This window comes from Rhopilema esculentum, chromosome 9 (genome assembly GCF_057945365.1).
Source record: "Rhopilema esculentum isolate cy_ngs chromosome 9, ASM5794536v1, whole genome shotgun sequence".
NCBI lineage: Eukaryota > Metazoa > Cnidaria > Scyphozoa > Rhizostomeae > Rhizostomatidae > Rhopilema > Rhopilema esculentum.
Genome location: NC_142823.1, coordinates 10,315,169 through 10,326,185, shown reverse-complemented (window position 1 = coordinate 10,326,185; position 11,017 = coordinate 10,315,169). Strand labels below are relative to the sequence as shown.

The 11,017-nt window shown below is 36.8% G+C and overlaps 1 long non-coding RNA gene across 1 annotated transcript; it reads left to right on the top strand.

Annotated features, from left to right (window-relative positions):
• Positions 1 to 10,298: 10,298 nt before the first annotated feature.
• On the top strand, positions 10,299 to 11,017 carry LOC148959606 (uncharacterized). Its single transcript, XR_016144072.1, has 3 exons — positions 10,299 to 10,407; positions 10,624 to 10,748; positions 10,883 to 11,017. It is a non-coding gene; the product is annotated as an uncharacterized LOC148959606 (long non-coding RNA).

The following is an 11,017-nucleotide window of genomic DNA, read 5'->3' as shown; positions in this document are numbered from 1 at the left end:
CAGGAGGAAAAACCGCTTGGTTTTACGAGCGGACCGCTCACATTTTTCCGCCTAATGGAAAACAACCTTAACAATAAGGGAAATGAAGAATGTTCATCTAGCAGTAAAAGAGGAAGCCCTCCGCCAACGCAGTCCCACAGGCAAAAAAAATCTGAAAATTAAAACTTCTAAAAGCAATACAATAATGCCTGAAAACATACAACGATTGAGTGTTTAGTTAATGTCAGATAGAAGATTATGAATGCCACACAGGGTTATGGAAATGTCATTGCAATCAATGACAATATGTGGACTGACAAAGAAAGGTAGAGTACTTTGGAAAGGGCAACACAGATCCATCTTTCAAAGAGCAGCAAGTTATCGAAGAAACTGAAGCTAGAGAAAGAGGAGAGAAATGAAGAAAGTAAAGATGACTGTATTTTTTTTTAGGATTTATTTTAGACTTGTTTTTGTGCTCATTTTGACCTTTAGTGGCATTTCTCTACCTACTCCTTTTCATTTTATTGGTCGCTGAATTCGAAAGGAATACAGATCAAATAGTGAGAGGTTTTTTTGAAGCTGTACTGAAGCCAGTGACGCTGCATGCAAATTTCTCAACAAATTGCGGGGTCTACAAGTAGAAGTATTTTTTTTAAATTCCTGATATCTTTAAGTGTTAACAAAAATATTGTTTATTTTCTTTATTAACTAATTAAATTCACTAACTTCAAAGAAGAACAAGAATAGTTTATTCGTCAATTTACTTGGTTTCCTGTCAGTTTATTACACAAAAGATCTCTTTGAAAGCAGCACCCTATAGTTCTTGACAGCAGGTACAAGAAACAACAGATAAAAAAGAGGTTCGGATCACATGCCATCTTACACTTAATGTAATGAAGACATGCAAAATGCTGCGATTGACACAGAAATGCACAAACTTGTAAATAACGGCTCTCTCATTCAAGGTGCTATAAAACTATGATGGTAAATAGGTTGTGCTATGTAGTTGTAAGAGTTCGTCAGCTGTTTGTTAGAATTAACCAAACACATCTACTAAAGACAGTAGTAAGTTAACCTTTACAGCAACATCTTGGCACTAATATTTTCTGTCTGTTTGTCTAAGTGAGATTGATTCAACAATACAGAGAACTAAACTAATTCCAACTGTTGCAAATACAAAAAGGTTATTAAATGCCACAAATAATAATTACCATTCGTAAAAATGGCTTACTGGAGTCAGTGGTCAGTTTTAGTATTGGCCTTGGGGAAATTTTATATTCTTTCTTTTTCATTCCTGTGGAAACTGTTACAACACAACTAGTAAATGTCCTACTGCTTGGAAAACCTTAATCTTTAAAAGTAATGGTTTTGAACCGATGTTATTACTACAAATTTAAAGGGGCCTCTGGTGCAGTGCTAGCAAGTTAATTGATGACAATAACAAACTATCCATTTACATGGTTGTTCATAGTGGTGCCTAAATTTACAATATAAAATAACGCAATGAATTTTTTTAAATACAAATGATAAGATCATTACATAATACCTATGAACCTTATAACATGAATCCATATAACTTTTGGGATGTTCAGTTAGATATTGTGGAGCGTTTCCTTGCAAGCATTTGTGAATCTGATTTACTCTGTGTACAAATCGTCTCTTATCCATAGCTAGTCAGCCCAGCTCACTGATAGTTGATGAAATACTTGCATACTTTAGCTCCTTTGTGACAAATCTTGCAGCAAAGATTTGAATTCACCGATTGATGATGATTCACAGCTTTGATTTTATTTTCAAAGCAAATACTTTTTTAAATGGATTTGGGTTCAAATTGCTGCATATTTCCCTTGGTTATTATTGTTTAGAAGAAGACATCCCACCAACAGATAAGGCATTCGCTTTCCAGATATATAACAAGATACAGTTGAGACTTCGTGAGAAAATATGTCACCATTTATTAGCCGATTCTTTTGCAGCTGGCCTGAGAGAGGTTGCAGCTGAGAAGAGCTTTAGAGAGCCTTCATTATGGAGATGTCGTGGCAAGATTGGGCAAATAAAGCCTCTGAGACCTAATGACGCACTTTGGGCAGATTCATCTGGTTTTCTTTATTGATTTTTCAGTTCAAATATCGCTATTTCCCTACTCTGATTTCCCTTTTTGAACTCTTTCAATAATTCATTCTTTAATCGGTTATTTCCTTCCTTTTGGTTGCTGGCAGGCTAATATAAATATCAAATGCTCTGCTCTCCAATTTTTTGGTGAGGTTTTGCACTGCCGCATCTTCCTCATAACCTTTGAACTATGATTGTTATTCAACTTACTGTCATTTCCATCAAATCCTTTCTTCTTTGATTCTATGTTCTAGACTTTTGCTGTAGCAATGTTAGTTAATATACCTTATGATTATAGGATTAATCTTTACTTACGAGTGCTGCAGCCGCATGAGGATATACCTTACAGAACAGGAAATAATTACAAACTTAGCAGCTCTCAGGGGAGGGATACTAAACATTGTAGCAATGTTGAAACTTCCTAGCATCCAAGTATCAATCTGGTGACTTTCTTGCACAATTTTTCAAGTGGGCTGAGAGGCAAACGTTTTTGAATGGATTCATTAATTAGCAAACTAGATATCATTAAAAGTATTATCTTATGTCAACCTAAGGTCACATTATAAGTTAATTAAAGTCTTACTGCCGCTGTATACCGCCCACACTGAATTATTGGCTGCCAATGTCATATTTTTCAAAGACCCAAAATTTTCAAATGGCGAAATTAATTTGAAAAATCATGAAATACTTTTAAACCGTGAAACACTTTTCACAACCTTGGAAAAAATTTCAAAATCTTAAGATATTTGTAGATCACAGACACTTTTCACAATCTTGAAATAAATTTCAAAATCCTAAAATGTCTCCAAAGATGAACATCTGCCTGTTCGCCAGCATAAAATGGTGCATGCATTTTGTCAAACATGTGGTTCAAAAGTAAAAGATGGGGACTAATTTCGGATGCATTGCGGCACAATGATCAAGGAAGTTAATGGGTAAGCTAGAGCTTCCCTTGCGTCATTCATGACTGAAAAACTGAAGAAATGGTATCCCTTTTCAAAAGAAAAAGAAGGAAAGATGATCCTGCAAATGCAGACTGGCCTACCAGACCTATGGTCATGGACAAGGCAAGGAGCAAAATTCAAAGAAAGAAAAAAGCAACAAAAGCACTGTGGTTAACATTGGAACTGCAAGTAAAAATGATCAGAAAGGGAGATTTCAAATGATAGGTTGTCGAAATTGCTAACAAGGGTTGAGAAACATTTTTGTAACCAACAAGTAATGGATGCAGCAATAAAAAATCACTCTGATCATGATCGATACTTTTGCAAAAAAGATCTTTATCATTACATTTTATGACTTCGGTAGGTATATACGTCAAAAGAATAGAAAGCAGGGCACTGGTAAAAACCTTCCCCATTTCTTCGGACCCTAGGCCATTAAATCCCAAATTCCAGTCAATGCAGTTAAGCATATCTCTGATTTTGCCGGTGTCTGTTTTTAAGTAATCCCAGATCGTTCTTTTGTATGGAGGTGGAGTCGGTAAAGAATAGTTCTAAGGAAGGAAGGAAGGATGAACCCCGGATTCCACAAACATTTTGGGTTGGTCGCTTATAATACGTCAATACAGGACATCCTTCATCTCGAATATTCGTGGTTTCAAGGATCAACTGGTAATGGTTATTCATTACAATAAGCTCATCCAAAGCAGTTCCTTTGTGGTTTTCAACATCATTATCCCACCACTGAGATGACCTACAATTGAAATCTCCAGTCAAGACCAGAGAATGATATCTTTCCCTTCAAAGCTGATCGAGAGTCACCTGCAGTTGATTGATAAACTCCTCAAATCTACTAATAGAAATATGCTCGTATGCAAATGAGCCCGAGACAAATGATCCACACTGCCCGATCTTGAAGACGCTTACCAGCCAAAACCGCTCCCCGGATTTCCGAAATTCTTTTTTCCACTTTGTCCTGGATCCTCAAACTTTTGTTGATGGGGTTTCTTTTTCTCATTTTTCCTTTCGTTTCTTCAATATTTACGGTGTTCTCCCGGGTTCACTCGAAATCCTCTTGATCACTATTAGTGCTCTCCGCGGTCTTTGTCCCGCATTTCTAAAGGTTCTTTTTCTCTCTTTTCTCTTGCTCTCTACAAAAGATTTCAAAACTTCTTCCTCCAGCAACCCTTCAATTTTCTCGGAGGCTTTTCAAATTCGTTTCGCTTTCCACAAAGAATCTACTGTGTGCCGATAATTTCGGTGATTTGGAGGATAAATCTTTTTGCACTGCTGCTTGGCTTTCCTTTTCAAACTCCAAGCGCTACAGCTCCAGCTCCAGTAGTCAGTTGTGCTGGGTGCTCTCAACAGACCTCAGGTGAGTCTTGCTGACTTTTTATAACCTTTTTCTATCGATCGATCGATTGAAACCCTGTTTGTTATGATTTCGTTTGCAAGAGCCATGTAATTCGTGCTTTTGACGATCTTCCTTTTCATTTTAGTAGCTATGTACGATATACACGCTGCTGCCTGTTTTTTCATTCAGCAATGGCTGCTGGCTGATTCTTCACTGGCATCAGAATCGATGGCATGCGAATACAAGTAAGCGTTGTTGTTCTTACGTGTTTTCAATATTACTTATTTCAAATAATTTTGTGCTCATTTCGATGAAATTACACTAAAAACCGGCCGCTAAACCCCCGCCGCGAACAAAATTTTTTTACCTCTTCTCCTGGTTTTGTGCTAAAAGGAAACTAGGTTGGCTTTATTGCAATCAAAGTATGAAGAATTGTGGTAGAGTTTTCCTGATGTTTATTCTTGTCGCAAGAAAATTTGATTTTCATAGGAAATCCGTTGTAATGCAAATTATGTAATGGCTGCTCCCAACTTTTTATGGCTAACGAGAATCCGTTGCAGCAACTTTTCCTAACCGCCTTCTTTTATTGTAGATAAACGATCAGATTCGCTGACTTTTTGGTACAACAAGTGAGTATTTTGCGATCAAAATTTCACTTTTTGTGCGATTTTCCTGCCGAGACAAATGGGATTTGCCTAGATCCTGAGTGAAAATTATTTCTAGCTTTTTGAGAGCATTTTCGGAATTGTAAATAAATCATTCTAGAAACCATTTCAAGTGATTTTATTCGTATTTGGGTAAAATTACACTAAATACTGTTTGCTAAAAGGGGTCGCTAGACCCGCCGCCACCTTTACCTCTTGCGTAGTTATGTTCTTAAAGTAAAATGGATTTGCTGTATTGTTTGTTTAACAAGAACAATTTCAAATGATTTTATGCTTAATTTAATGAAATCACACTAAAAACCGGTCGCTTACTGCTAGACTCGCGCCCCAAAGGCGAATTCCTACCTCTTCTCTTTTTTCTTGTACTGAAAGAAACCATTTGAAATGAGTTTATGCTTATTGTGGTGAAATTACACTAAAAACCCGTTGCTAAAAGGAGTCGCTAGACCCACCACGGAAGTGTTTCTCTTAATGTTTTACAATTCGCGGTTTTGTCCTTCAAGGAAAATGGATTTGCTGTTTATAAATTTCTTTAAACATGTTTCATTAACCATAGAATAACATCTTCATTATTCTTTTTGTCCTTCATCTAGATCAAAGGTCGTTTCAAGCAATAATTATGATGCACACTTGATTCTCGGAGCTTCGAAACGAAATTTATGGTATTTATGCTGGCGTTAAATCAAACGATGAAACAAGAAAAACTTGAATGTGGAGAAAAGGACTAAAGTTATATAGATTAGCTGTTGTCAGTAAATTGTATTTTATTAATTTGTTGTTATAGTAAGATTTCTTTCTGTTGCAGAAAACTTTGGCTGTTTTTTATCTCTCTATTTCTTAACTGCTTTGTTCCTGCAGTGTTTCAAAAGCTAATTGTGACGAAGATATGATATGTGGACCTCAAATGTATAGAACTGCGTAATAACTCTAAAAATCTTTGGAGTTTAGAAGAGGAGTCGTTCATTCTTTTATGAATCAACATAATTTTTTAGGAAATTTGATTCTTGAGAAATTTTTAGATGATATATATCTAAACGAGCACCATGGACCAATAATCGCTAACAGGAATTTAATGTATGAAAACTTTTATGTTTAATTCAAAATAAACAGAGGAACTTTGAAGGTGGCCCAAAATTATATCTTAAAACAGCGCCACAAGTGAACAAGAATTGAACGGAATGCTATGATAAAAATATTCACGTTGGATTCAAAATTAACATTACAGCTTTAAGAATGGCCTTTGAAAATATTAATAAGCGCCCTATAAGTCGACGAGGGCTAAGAGTGTATTATTGGAAAACTTAAAAATTTCATTCTGACTGAATAGGAGAAATTCTAGGATTAATCCATGAAATCATGTGCAATGAAATAGCAAGGAAAAGGAGAAGGAAAGGAATAATTGTGGATGGAGAACAACTGGAGGAGGTGGATTATTACAAATACTTGGGAAGACTGCTAACACTAGGAAATTGGATGGGGAAAGAAATAGACAAGAGAGTAACATCTGCTTGGAAGAGATTCGGACAGTACAGCACGTTTCGGAGAGATCAAAAAATGCCCATGTGTTTCAAAAGGAAGATCATGAACACTGTCATACTGCCATCAATGACGTATGCAGCTGAGACATGGTCACTTACCAACCGCCAAAGAGAGAAACTGGCAGTCACCCAAAGGAGCATGGAACGATCAATGCTGGGTGTTACGAGCAGAGATAAGATCAAGAACGAAGACTTCAGATCAAGAAATACCCTGCAATATGGTATCAGGTCAGTGCGCTATTGCGGAGCTAAATGCTGGAACGACATTCCTGTGGAAATAAAGAAATCACCCTCTGGTAATATTTTTCAACGGAAACTCAAAGCCTTCCTCTTTCAAAACCATTACCAAAGTTGATTGTAAACTTATTGATATATAAATTCACCATCTGCCCATAGTTTCTTTTATGCCTAAAATAATCGAATCTGTACGAGAAATTTTTGAAACAGGGGGTGCTCTCTCCTCGATTAGTTTAACTACTGAGAGAGCTCCTCCTTTAAGTAATTCCCCCCATGCAATTTATCTTGTTCTTTGTTCGGTATTTGTATGTTGTTTTAATTTTAGGTGCATTATTGTTATTATTGTAGTTTAGTAAATTGTTTCTATCAATTAGTTTTGTTATGATAAATTGTATGTAGAGAATTTAAAATATGAAACTGAACTGAACTGAACTGAACTGAAGAACAGGGGTGAAGGATGTCATCGAGAAAGTGATTGAAGCCAAAGGCAAGTGGGCAGGACATGTAGCACGAATGAAGAACCACAAATGGGTTAAGAAAACGACAGAATGGACTCCGTGGGACAGGAAGAGAGGAAAGGGAAGACCAAAGAAAAGATGGAGAGATGAGATCGAGCAGAAGGCAGGCAGCACGTGGACCCAGAGTGCCCAAAACCGTGATGAGTGGAGAAAGATGTGGAGGCCATCCGCCAGCAGTGGCGTGACAGGCTGATGATGATGATGATGATGAATCCATGAAAATGGTGGGGACTGGCAGAAGTATGTTGCTGTCAAGTTCAAAGTAGAATTCAGAATAATTAACCGAGCTGTTAGATAAGCCTGCAAGATATTTAAACGAGCACCACGATTCACTGGGAGATAACAGAAGATCAACTTTAAAACATTGCAATTAGAGTAAGCAGGAGAAATGAAGAGGGTAACCCGAGAAAATATTTAAATTGACATGTACATTTCAATGAACAGAAGACTAGCTCCCAGTAAATCCCGCTATAAGATTATCCTCTCAAAGACGAGAGTGCTTTTAACCTTGATTTCAAAGGGGTTCAGATGGTGATGAAAGCTATCATATTGCTAATTGGTAATCATAATAATCAAGGAACTACTTATTGGATTGATTCTATTAGGAATTTCGTAAGTATCGGTATCTGGAGCCAGCAAGTAACTAAGTTTGGGTTTATTTTCTAAAAGGATTTACTGAATTACAATCAAGGTAAGAAACATTATCTTGCTACACAAAAAAGCTTTTATCTCAATAGGGTTCTTGCTGTAAGTAAATAATACTTTGTTATCGAGCAATTATTTCTTGCTCTTGCCAATAGTATATGCTACTCACAGAAGGTGTGACTTTTAATTGGATTAGTTATGTTTGGCTGTTGCCACATTGAAATTGGGCTTGTGTGCTTGCTGTATGATATTACATTTGGTGTTCAGATTCCATATAAAATTGTAAGCCTATATGCCGCTAAACCGGAAATCGCTTTTGATTGGCAGACGCAATTTTTCTTAGTTACAGGGTAGTAACTTGCGTAAACAATATTCCTGTAGGCATTCTGACTTGAAATTTACCGTCGAGCACCAAATTAATTTGGTTTATTCGCTTGATAAATCACGTTTTGGATCTGTTTTTATTATATTTTACGTATTTGTTCTAACTTATGAAGTATTTTATTTTCCTGACATTTTCTTCGCGAAGAATTGTTTGTACGAGACGAAGGCTAGGCCTACTGAGTGGATTGCTTTAGAGATGGCAAAAGAAGCTATTTCACTCTCAGGACTGGTAAGTTTCTTCAAGGAGGACCCAGACGTTATTGGCAAAGGTGAACTAAAGTACAATTCTGACTTCGTACTTGACTTGCGTCTTATTGATCACACAATAATTGCAAAAGTAAGAGCATCTATGAAGGACAAGTCATACTCTGTATTATTGACAGTAACAGGATATGGGGGCATTTCATCAGCCGTTTGCCAGTGCCTCCGTGGAAACTGGATCTGTAGCCACATGGCAGCAGCTGCAATATATGCCAAGAAAGACGGGCTTTCAAAAACCGATTTGCCAAACTTGTTGATTGCTAAGCCCAAAAGGCTAAAAAAATTGATTCGAATTGATGCTGACTTTTTCCCACACCCAAAGCCAAAATACCGAGCAACAACAAGGATGGTAACGCAGCAGGACAAGGAGTTCTTCCATGAAAGACTTGTAGAGGCAAACACTGATTGTCGATTACAGTGGATATCAGGACCCAAACCTGACGTGCATCTGAATGACCCAGTTGCGCCTTGTCTTATTGAAGATATTTTGAAAATCTTCTTTTTAGATAAGGCTGCATTTATTGAAAAATGCAAGGTATCAAGAGAACAAATTTTCTGGCTTCCAAGTAAAACAGTAGAGCAACAAAAGGGGTCAGTTTCACAGACTTCAAGTGACTGGAAGCAACTTCGGGGAGGTGTTGAAGGCAAGTCAGAGACATGGTGCATACGGTGCTCCATACCCTCCTTCTTTGTTTAAAAAACTTAAGGGAGAGTATTCATTGGGAACGAAGGATGCAAATATTGTGGGAGCATGAGGAATAGGCGATAAAAGACTACATGCAAAAGACTGGCAACAAGGTAAAACCTGCAGGTCTTTATCTTTTTCCATGTAGATTTCTTGATAGCAGCCCTGATGCAATTATTGAACCTGCTGACTCTTTTTGCTCGAATCCACCACGCACGATTTCTCCTTTTGCAACCCGAGTTGTGCGACCTTTAACTGCATCTCCTTTTCCGCTGATATCAACAATAGGAACTGCAGTTTTGGTGAGATGTTTTCTCCTGAACGCTGTTGGTGTGTCAATGTTTGGGGTTGTAAAATCTGATGCAATAAAATGTTTTGAACAAACGTAAGAGGTTGAAGTTGGTAGTTGGTACCTCGTAACTAAGAAAAATTGTGTCAGCCAATCAGAATCGACTTCCAGTTTAGCGGCGTATAGGAGGGCACTTATTACAATCAATCTTAGTTAATGATTTTTTCTCAAGGGTTGATTTTCGTTTAAATGCCAATAGTATATGCTACTCACAGAAGGCGTGACTATTAATTGGATAAATTATGTTTGGCTGTCGCTATTGAAATTGCACTTGCGTGCTTGCTGTATGATATTACATTTGGTGTTCAGATTCCATATAAAATTGTAAGCGTGTAGGAGGGCATTGTTCATGGTGATTCATTTTGATTTAATTTGTAAAGAGAGTAAACAGGTAAGGTTGAAAAATATTAACATGAAGGGTACAATATCCAACAAGTACAAGGATTTACTGGAAATACAAAGGCTGATCAGTCTGATTTGAAGGCTAGATGATTTTGTCATGTCCATTACTTTTCTAAAGAAAATGCTGCCAAGTCTACTACAAGAAGAATTTTTCCATTAATTCAAAGCAAGGGAAATCACTCCATTCTTTTAAACCCTTCTTTGTTCATGGGTGCCTAATATTCTGTATCCCTAATTAAGAAACAATCTTTCCTTCTCTGAACCAAAAAGTCCACTGTTACCAAAAATGAACGAAGACAAAAAAACGGTTGTCGTACATTTTAGAGGAGAGGTAAAAGTAAGTACTCTTCCCATCTCAAATATTATCTTTAGAAATTATTTCCTATTTGCTTTGCAAAGAATAATTCCTTTTTTCTTATATGAGTCATTGCCACTTATCTCTATAACACTATGCAAAAGGATCCTCTAAATGTTACAAATTTTATCGTTGTAACACTTTCCATATTCACAAATTAAATGCACTCAACAATTTTTTCGCAAATTTTTTTTACAGAATCTCCTGTACAATGACGGCAGTATTCGCCGATTGAAAATAGAAGCTGCAAGGGCATTTGTGTTAACCAAAAAAACAAGATTCAAAATTGTAGATTGTCTTCGGCATCTCATAAGAGAATTAAGGTGTGTTTAGCATTTGGTATAGAAACTTCCTCTCTACAGATCTATTCGTCATTTAACATTTATTTTTTTAGCTGTTTTCTTGACATTGTTATTTCAAGACTGGTTACCTTCAACAATTTTTATTTTTTTCACAGGGCCGGGGATGAGGTATTCCTGCATCTTTGCAGGAAACCAAGAGAGAAATTACAGAAGAAAGTAGGAGAGACAGTAACTTTTAATTTTTCGTTTTCTTGACCCCCTTTTCAGCTTTTTTCAATATGTAAATCGAT